This window comes from Ursus arctos, unplaced genomic scaffold (assembly GCF_023065955.2).
Source record: "Ursus arctos isolate Adak ecotype North America unplaced genomic scaffold, UrsArc2.0 scaffold_3, whole genome shotgun sequence".
NCBI classification, from domain to species: Eukaryota; Metazoa; Chordata; class Mammalia; order Carnivora; family Ursidae; genus Ursus; species Ursus arctos.
In genome coordinates, this window is record NW_026622985.1 from 97,919,119 (window position 1) to 97,928,849 (window position 9,731).

The window sequence follows — 9,731 nt, forward strand, 5'->3', positions numbered from 1 at the left end:
AACCCAACCAGTCATCTCTGAAAGATCTTAGAGAGCATGCAGAGAAAGGCAATTGCAGTGAGCGAGCTGGATCCCTGTCCCCTCGGCCCTCACCTGTCCCACCCATCCCACCTGCGGCTGGTGCTGACGGGGCAGCAGGGGGCGGTGGCTCTGCACCGACCGGATGCTCCTGAACATGCCAGCCTCTTGGATGGCGGCTGGTGATCTTTGGGGCCGCCCCAGCTTGTACAGGTGACAAAGGACTCAGGAGCCTGGACACGGGGGCAGTTCCAGGAGCTGGACAAAGTGAGCAGGGGGCCTTAGATGCATCGTGCTTCACAGATGCGGACCATTTTGGATTGTGCGCTGCTAGTGACTGCGTTTTTTGTACCTAAAGCCTAGACTTATAAAAATTTCCCTCTTAATCTCAATTTGTTCAAGCATGCCATCTAAACATTGGTAACTGACTGTGGCCTCCAGCTTCCTGACGTCCTCCGAGGCCTTCCTCTTCCGCGCCAGTCCTACGTCAGCTGCTGGACGCCTCGTCCTGACTCTGATGGCTCTCTCTGCACAGCCTTCTGCCATCTGAGGATTTTGCAAGCGGAGGACAGGCCTGCATCTACTGAACGTTCGCTGTGTGCCAGGCACTGAGCTAGCCGAGTTGCGGGGGTTTGATTGTATAGTCCTCTGAGCCACCCAGGGCCTAGCATCCTTATTCTCGTTTTGTAGATGACGAGACAGAGGCTGGGCAGCGCATCGTCGAGCAGCAAGTCAGTGGACGAGGAGGATTTGGATACACCAGGCCCGCTGTGTGCAGAAGCCACAGGGACCCCACCCCCGTGTGCACAGCAGGGGTTGCAAATGCCAACGTCTGTGGGGTCGGTGTGAGGGCCGGGGATCTGGGCAGAGAGGGTGTGGTGAGCTGAGAAGCATGCCGTGTAAAGGCATTTGTTAGGGGCTCAGTCGTGTCCCCCAGATTCATGTGTGGAGGTCTGTAATACCTGAGGTGACTTTACTTGGAAATAAGGTCCACACGTAATTAGCAGACAGCTAGTAGGGGAGGTCATGCTGAAGCAAGGTGGCTCGGCTCCACCATGACCGTGTCCTTATAAGAAGGGAGCTGGGGCATGACACACACAAAGGGGGACGCCAAGCGAGGACGGAGGCGGGTGACGCTTCCACACCCCCAGGAACACTGTGGATTAGCCGGCCCTCCACCCCCAGCCCTCCGAAGGCCCGTTCATACCCGGATCTCAGACTTCATTTGCCGAACTGTGAGACGGTAAATTGCTGTCCTTAAGCTGCTCAGCTTAAGTTTGTTAACAGCCCTAGCAAACGAATACAGTATTCATGTTTGAAATCATCCGAAATGTTGGCACCTGCCAGACCAAACCAAAATGGTGGCACACTGACTTTGGCCACAGCAGCCCGTGATCTGCTGTTCTAAACGCTTGGCCACTTCGTAAAAACGTCCCATGACCTTTTTCCCTGAACCGACCAGCGATCTTGGAGGTGGAAGGTTCTTGGCCTCTGCCTAGCCAGCTTGCAAGAGAGGGGAGAGACCAGAACTTTGCTTAACCTTCGAACTGATATCTTCCCCTGGATGCCCTCTGGCACATGTGAACTGTTGGTAATGACCCTGGCTGGTCATAAGAGCGTACAATGCCAGGCATGGTTCTAAACGCTTTCCGCAAACCAATTCTTCTAATTCTCCCCCAAAACTCCGTGAATTACTATTGTCATGCCCTGTGTTTAGACTTGGAAACTAAGGTGTGAACTAGGTACTTGCTGGCTGGCATGTACTTAATAAACAATGTTGATTTTATTTTTTGTATCTGAAAAGCCTCAAGGATTAACATTTGTTTATTTCTGTTGTGTTTTTTTCACTATTCAAATAATTCTGGCCCTCATCTCCAATATTGGTGGGAGGACTCGTATCTCGGTGTTTTGATGATTTTGTGGGTGAATGGGAGATAGGCTTATATTCTTCCATGCGTGAAAGTTGGAAACTCACTTACTTTTAAGTTAGGGATGGTGATGGAAAGGAAACCGGGTGGAGACAAGTCAGTGAAGACACTGGAAGCCAGCGCCAGCCGTCCGCCATATTTATGTTCTTCAACATCTTGCCCCAGCAAAGACATAAGCAACACTCTCTGGAATGAGATACTGTTCACATCTGGATTCAGGGATGGGTTTGCCAGGAAGCTGCCTGAGGCACTGATCTGTAATATGTATTTAGACAATATTTGAATAACCCAGCAACACAGTACCAGTTTCCCCATGTCTGACATAACGAACAAAGTGTACATTTTTAGCCCCATTTATGCAGAAGAAGATCCATAAAAGATTCATTACCATCAATTCCAAATAGGGTAAAATATTATATTACATTCAGGGCACTTAATGAATGTCTTATTTTGACTATGAAGAGGTATGAAATATTTATTAATAGAAAAGTCATTTCTTCCCACCTCCACTGAATCTACAGTGGTCAGATACAAAAGACTGTTGTTCAGAAGGGGCACCGTAGCACTAGGTTTCCTGGCATGATGCATAACCTCATTTGTCCGTGTAGCTGTCTCCCTTGTGAACTGGGCTGGCCCCGAGGCTTGTGTTCCTTGATGTTTCCCCTTACCTGTCTTTCTGCACACCTCCCACCTTCTGGGAGCCCCATCTCTGTTCCTCACATACCCCGCACACCACAACTTTCAAGTAGGGCTGCCGGATAAAATACAGGACGTCCAGTTAAGCGGAAATTTCTCATAAATAATGCATAATATTTTTAGCATAAGTGTGTCTCATGCAATATTAATGGCACATTCCAAGCATTACATGGGATATACTTATGCTAAAAAATTATTCATTGTTTATCTGAAATTCAAATACACCTGGATGCGCTGTGTTTTTATTTGCTAAATCTGGCAACCATACTCTGGTGGTTTGGGTCATTTTTGGAAGAGATGTGTGTGGTGTGTGTGTAAGGGGTTATGGAATTGTATGAATTACTGATTCATTGTGTAGGTTAATCTTTGGCTTATGATTAAACAATAAAACCATCTATTTCACGAGTGAAGACAGACATATGAACAGCAACTCCGCAGAACGGAATGCCTTCCTTGTACACGACATCATCTAATACTTGCTTAGGAGGTGGTGTGTTCCTTTCCTTTTACTAGTGAGCACCCTGCAAGGTCCAGTGCATGCCCTGCTCTCCAAACCACTGAATCTCCTCTTGGGTCAACCCCTAACACCTCCCATTTGCCCTTCTCCTTTCGTTAGCTCATAATCGTGTTTATAAGCCCTGACCTGAGAATCTAGAGCCCTAGGTTTTAATCCTGGGTCCTATTTATTGTGTGAACCTCAGTATGTTTTTTCACCTCTCTGACCCTCAGTGTCCTGGTCTCCCAATCAGGACGTATGTGGAGCTGTCAGGGTTGCAGGGAGAGGAAAAGGCAGCAGGGATGCGAAGGGGCTGGGATGGGCCAACGCTGGGCATGAGCCCTCCACTCTCCTTCCTCCCTTTGTTCTCCCACTCCTTTGGTTCCGGTTCCAGGAGGCGAGCGACACCTGTCTTGCAGGGTTCGTGGTGGGTCAGTGATCACGGTGGGTCTGGCTCTTGGTGATTTGCAAGCCGCCTATCCCAGAGGAGGACGCCAGAGGGCGCCACACACCACCGACTGCCTGCTTGGCCGGTGCGCATCCAGGCTCCGGGCTGGCGCCAAGGTGCAGAGCAGGTGCCAATGGAGAGCGCCGCACCCACTACCAGCCGGGGTCAGTTGTGAGTTGCGATCTGAAGTTACCTTTACTTTAAAGTCTTATTGTTGCATGGAGTGGTAATGAACTGAACGGGCTTTAGGCGGCAGAGCAAACTGTTTTCCTCCAGAGCGAATGTGGCCCTAAGACCCTCTCAGTTCTTTGGGAACAAGAACCCAGAGGCAAGAGCAAAGGGTCCAGGGCCCCTGCTCCTCTCTGCCGCTCCTAGACCTGGGGCTTCAGCTGGGTGGGATATGCCTGGGAAGTGGGCCCTGAACCCAAGAGGACTGGCAGGCTGCCGCACGTCCCAGAGCTCCCTCTCAGACCCTGATTTCTCATGCACACCTGACAGGCCGCCCAGTCGTCAGCCTCTTAGCACATCAGAGGGGAAGCGAAGGCTGCTGTCCAGCTGAGGCGATGACCCTGGATATAGAGAAGGCAGAAACCAGCTCAGCCCTGCAGTCAGTGTGCACGGGGACGGTTCCCCGTGCTGAGGAGGAAGTGTGATCAGGATTCATGGCTGACGAAGGTGTGAAGAGTCCGTGCCAGTTGAAGAAAGCCTTTAGTTACCACGGCTCTCAGAAGGTGTTGGTGAATGAATAAGCAGGTCTAATGAGTCCTCTAGAAACGTTACTTAAGGCACTATCTTGTTTATTGACACCCTGAACCCTGGGAATTTGCTGTGTTGGTTTGTAATGACAAGGGTTACTTGAAAGTCGTCTGTGCTGTAGGTTTTCGTGGGTGGTAATGTTTTTTAAAAAATGTCCCCAGCGTCTTCTGGTTGTTGGTGAGTGTTGGGATGGGGACGGAGAGGTGACACCATGGGGCAGTCTGGTGTGTGTGGGGGCTGCTGCAGTGACCGTTCACACTGCTGGGCGTGTGGTGATGGAGATCTTTGCTGCTACCTCCAGAACCTCCCCTCGCTGAGGTTCCCCTAGGAGGAGGGGAGGCAGGTGGGACACCTGGGAGTGTCTTGTGGCAGCCTGGCTGTTCCAGGCTGTGGAGGAAGGGTCTGACGGGTGTAGGATTGCCTGGCAAGGGCTGAACTGTGGCGCTTCGTGGTCGTGCGCCCTCTTGGCTGTGTTTCTCTTTTCTCCGTACGGCCCCGGGCTCACCTGCGTGCACACACGCACCCCTGTGTCCCACAAGAACAGAGGTCGGAGAGGCAATGGCTGCGGGCTCCCAGGAGACTGGTTTCGGGCCATGTGAGAGTCACACTGTGCTGGACACCAAGCGTGGCAGGTGGAACATCGGACAGACGGACAGAGAGAGCGTCGAATATTGACTGTGCCAGGCTCCCCCCTCCCCCCATCCGTCAGCAGCCCTGTCCATCAGCTCCTTACCTGACAGAGGCCTTTATGGCTTTGCAAGCTCAGTGTCTGCACATTCACGCTCTGCAGGGTCTGATGACCAAGTGTGCCCTCCACTCCCTCCTGTCTCCATCCTGTCGCCTTCGCCGGAGTCCGATCTTGACCAGCAGATCTAACGGAAGCTGTCTCAAAGAACATACAGCCCGCACCAGGTTTCAGTAGGAAAACCAGCAAAGTCGGTGGGATGTGTTCTTGGGATTTGTCTGTCATGCACACATCGTGGGCACAGAGCCGTGGCTCTGGAAATATATTCTGCACTGCTTCATTTGTGCCCGTGGGTGGTGTGGTCTTACCCTCGGAGATCTGGAGAAATTGGAATGTTCTTCAGAGCCAGGGGCTGCGGGGGCCGCGGAGACCCTGTGCTCCTTGCGCTCGGCATTTGGAGATAAGAGGTCTGCAGAGCTCATTGCCAGCCACAGGGCACCTGGCGTGGCAGAGGAAAGTTCTATTTTCCTAAAGATAAGGAGAGATGAGGAGATCCCTTACTTGTAGGATATTTAATTCAAGGTAACACATGTGTCTTTGTGAGAGGCCATTTTTAAAGCTACTGTGACTAGTAACAGGTGGATGTGGGGATGTGCGCTCAGGGCCGTGCCACCTCCAGCCCCCCAGTCGTGAAGGACTCACCCTGACAGGCAGCTCTTGGCTGAAGCCCCCGCAGGAATCCCTGCGGAGAGCGCCCCAGGCCACGCCCAGTTCCTGGCCCCGGTTTCTCCCCTTTGCTCCCCCTCCAGCCATTTGTCCCTGCTTCAGACCCTCACCCAGGGTCGGCTGAGGTCTCTGTTCAGATCACAGCCCAGCCCAGCCCAACTTCTCCCCTGGCTTAATGCCCTCCTTCCCTCCCTGGCCTTCCCCACGTGTGAATCCCAAGGAACGCCCATGTGCTACTCACTGTCTAGGAGTTGGCTTCCCAGGAGTTACCCTGACACAACAGCTCAAGATTTCATGAAGGACACAGATCTGTGATCTGGTGACGGCCACGTGGCCCCTGGTGTGGAGGTGTGTGGTCCAAAGAACGGGGTGCGGGCGGAACATCCTCGGGCATGGAAGGGTCACTCAGGGGTCACGCTGACTTGAAACTTCAGGGACGTTTAAGGATGTAGGAGTCTCCCAGATGGCCTTGTATGAAGAGGCAACGTCACAGAGACGGTGCAAAGGGAGGTGAGACTGGGAATGGCTCGGCGCGAGGGGGAGTGGGGAGACCAGGCTGGACACGTGGAGCCCTGCGTGCCGTGCTCAGGGGTTGGGATTCCACTCTGTAGCCAGGGGAGACCACGGGAGCATCTGTCACATTGGAGGAACGTGAGTGTATTTTTATATAAGAAAGGCCATTATCGTGAGCGCAGAGCATGAACGGGGGGCGGGGGGGGGATGAGGTGTCCGCTGGCAGCTGGGCATCCCAGATCTCCCCCTCTGCCGATTTGGAGATAAAAACGGGATCCCATCTCCTTTGAAGAGAGATTTCTCTCTTCCTCAATGCCCACACCCCTGGGTGTGTGTCACAGGGCTCTGCACGGTGTCCGCGGACTCTCGTGCTGGCCTGTGAAGCTATCGATTATAGGGGTGTGCATTGGTCAGGTGCCACTGGTCCCAGGGTATGCTGTATTTGGGGCTGCCTCTGCTCTCTGGACTGTATCATACCTTGGCTTCCTTTCATCACAATGAGAACGAGATTGCAGAAACTGGTTAAGGGGTTTGGAATGCCCTTGATGCTCTGTCAAGGGCAACACTCAGGTAGTTTCTGGCTCGCTCTGCTTCTCCGGCGGCCTCCAGGCGGGGACCCACAGTTATCTGAGCAGCACTGTACCCCGGGGTCGGGGGGCGGACGGAGATGCAGGAAGCGTGCACAGAGGGTTTTCTCGCAGGCTGTGGGCAGACAGAAGCCCAGCCACCTGCCAGCAATAGCAAATAGGAGTTTTCCCATCTCTGTGTTGTTGTCAGGCCTTTCTGCCCCCCCCCCCCCACTACTTTTCTCAGGGCAGAAATTGTCCATCCCTGAGAAGTCCAGTTCCGGGTTTCTTTCTCTCTAATCTGTGCTTATCAGAAAGAACACACGGGGCTTCCCTGCAAAGGGACAGTCATCAGGAGATAAGCTGGTGTTGTGGGGCCTGCCTTCCAGGAACATGCTTGGCTTTTGGGTGCACCTTGCTTAAGAACACTGGTCAGCTCTGATTTGTTCCTGGAGGAAGGAGAAAGGATGACAGAAGTCTGTGGGCCTCTGTTCATTTTGGGGGTTTTCCAAGTAGCGCGGTTATTTATTCAGTCTTCACATTTTACTGAGGCCCTACTATATGCCAGTGTATGTTTGCTAGGGTTGCCATAAGAGCCTGCCATGGACTGGGTGGTTCGTCTCACGGCTCTGCAGGCTGAAGTCTGAGATCAAGGCATTGGCCGGGCTGGTTCCTCGGAGGGCCTCTCTCCGTGGCGTGTGGATGGCCACTTCACCCTCACATGAACACGTGTCTTCATGTCTCGTGTGCACGTCTGTCTCTGTGTCCACATTCCACCCTTTGTAAGGACGCCAGTCAGGCCGCCCTACTGATTTCATTGCAGGTTGATTAGTTCTGTAGGGTAGTGCGATCATATCGCAAGGTACTGGGCTCAGGCCTCCTGTTCAACCCATGACAGCTGGTCAAGGGTGTTGTCCTTCTGCCTTTCACCCTGTGCGCGTGTGGGTCTGTATTTGTGACCGTGCCTCTCTCCACGTGATTTGTGACAGGTGGGGCCACGTTTAAAGCTGTTTCTCAGGAAGAGTTATTTGGGACTGGGTCTGTAGGAACCAGCCCGGGCGCCCGTGGAGAGCCCCGAGCCACGCACAGGATTAAATCAACCGTGTTCTTGGCTTTCTCCTCCAGACTCCCCGCCACAGCCCTGGGACTCTAGGGACCCCCTGCATCATCAGAGAAGCTCCCGGTGTCTGAGTTTCTGACCAGACCGTGGACCTACTTGCCCAGCTCTCAAACAAGGCAACTTGGCAGCACCCTTGTAGGACATATGCTTCTGGAGTTTGCTGTTGGAGTCTCTGAAGAGATGCTGAGAACTAAGTTACCAGGGCAGAGCTTCTCATCGGGCTGTAGTTTCCCTCTCTGACCGCGAAGTACGTTGAAACAAAATGAAAGATAATCCTGTGCCTGGCGAAGCCACCTGGTGTAGGCGCTGTTTCACTGGGCATCGTCTCATAAGGTGGCTTCAGAGACTGCCCTAAGGCCACTGCGCGGTGTCTTCTCCATGGCCCCCTCTCCTGCGTTCGTTACTTTATGTCCCCGAAAATGGCCAAGAGGCTCTGTGACTCTCGGTCATTGTGTTCAGATGTCTGTTGATGAGGGATAGAGAGAAGGACAGATGTGATTGGGGAAGCAGAAGCGGTGGGGGTGCAGGGGACCTGCAGGTGGGTGGGCATGGGGGATGGAGAAGGCGTGAGCAGCTCCTGGTGGTGGGGGGCAGGGGTCTGTCCTAGACAACTGAGTGAGGCTCTCAGGTGCAGCAGGTGCCGGCTGGTGGGGGTGGGGGTGGGGGTGGGGTGTAGGGGAGAGCAGGTGTAGGATGGTGGAGGGGTGGGTGTGGAGGGGAGAGCAGGTGCAGGCTGGCGGAGGGGTGGGGTGGAGGGGAGAGCAGGTGCAGGCTAGGAGAACAGGTGCTCAGAGGAGGTCAGGGCAAAGCCCAGGTGTGCTCCTGCAGAATGGCTGCTGGGGGGAGCCCTGGGAGAGCCATGCCCACCCTCCTGGGTGGTGAAGTGGGCCTTGGAGAATCTGGGCCGGCTGGTCAAGGGGATGGAAAGACAGTTGAGGGGCTTGTGGTGGTGTGGTAAGGAAGGGTAAGGGTTTCCTGAGCCCCTGGACCAGTGCTGGGTGGCCGGGCGCTGCCCGTCCTGCCCTCAGCTCGGGGTTGGCTGTGGGGCACCCCAGTGTGTCTCCCATGTGGTGCGGGCCTTCCTTCAGGTGCACTGTGTTCTAAGAGATTGTGGCCAAGTAAGGCGTGGACCTCCGTTCTGATAATATAGCTCATGAATACCCTCACTTTGGGGGAACAATCACACCCCAAAAAGTGAGTTTCTGGCCCATTATGAATGATATAAAAATGTGCCGAGGAGCCACTTAGCAGCTCTGACTTTCCCGCGTCAGGCCCCACACTGGCTCACCCCCACCCCCGGGCTGCCCGACCTCTGTTCCCTTCCTCTCCACTGCTCCTACCTGTCACCTGGTCACCTCAGGACGTCGGGAGGTGGGTATTTAGCCGTGTGACGGACCGCGAGCAGCACTGACTTAGGAGGTTGGTGTTATGACAAACAGGGCAGGTGACCTTTGTAAGTGAGCTGCCTGTGAGTTTGCCTTGATTACTCTTTATTTCAGTTGTTGTGTGCTACACCAGCCAACACAGGGCTGTTCTGCTCCCGTGTTGCTATGGCCTGTCGCTGTAACGAGACATCTGAGGTCGCTGAGACCTCTGGCTGGTCCTGTCCTGCAGGCTGGCGGTGGGACTGAGACACATATCTAGTCAGTTCCTACTTCACATGACAAATTTGTTCCTGGAAACCCACATGTTACAACAGATGTTCCCGTGAACAGTCAGGGCAGGTGAGGCAGTCATTGATGTATCCCTCTGTATCTTTTTATCACTAGTGTATTTTCT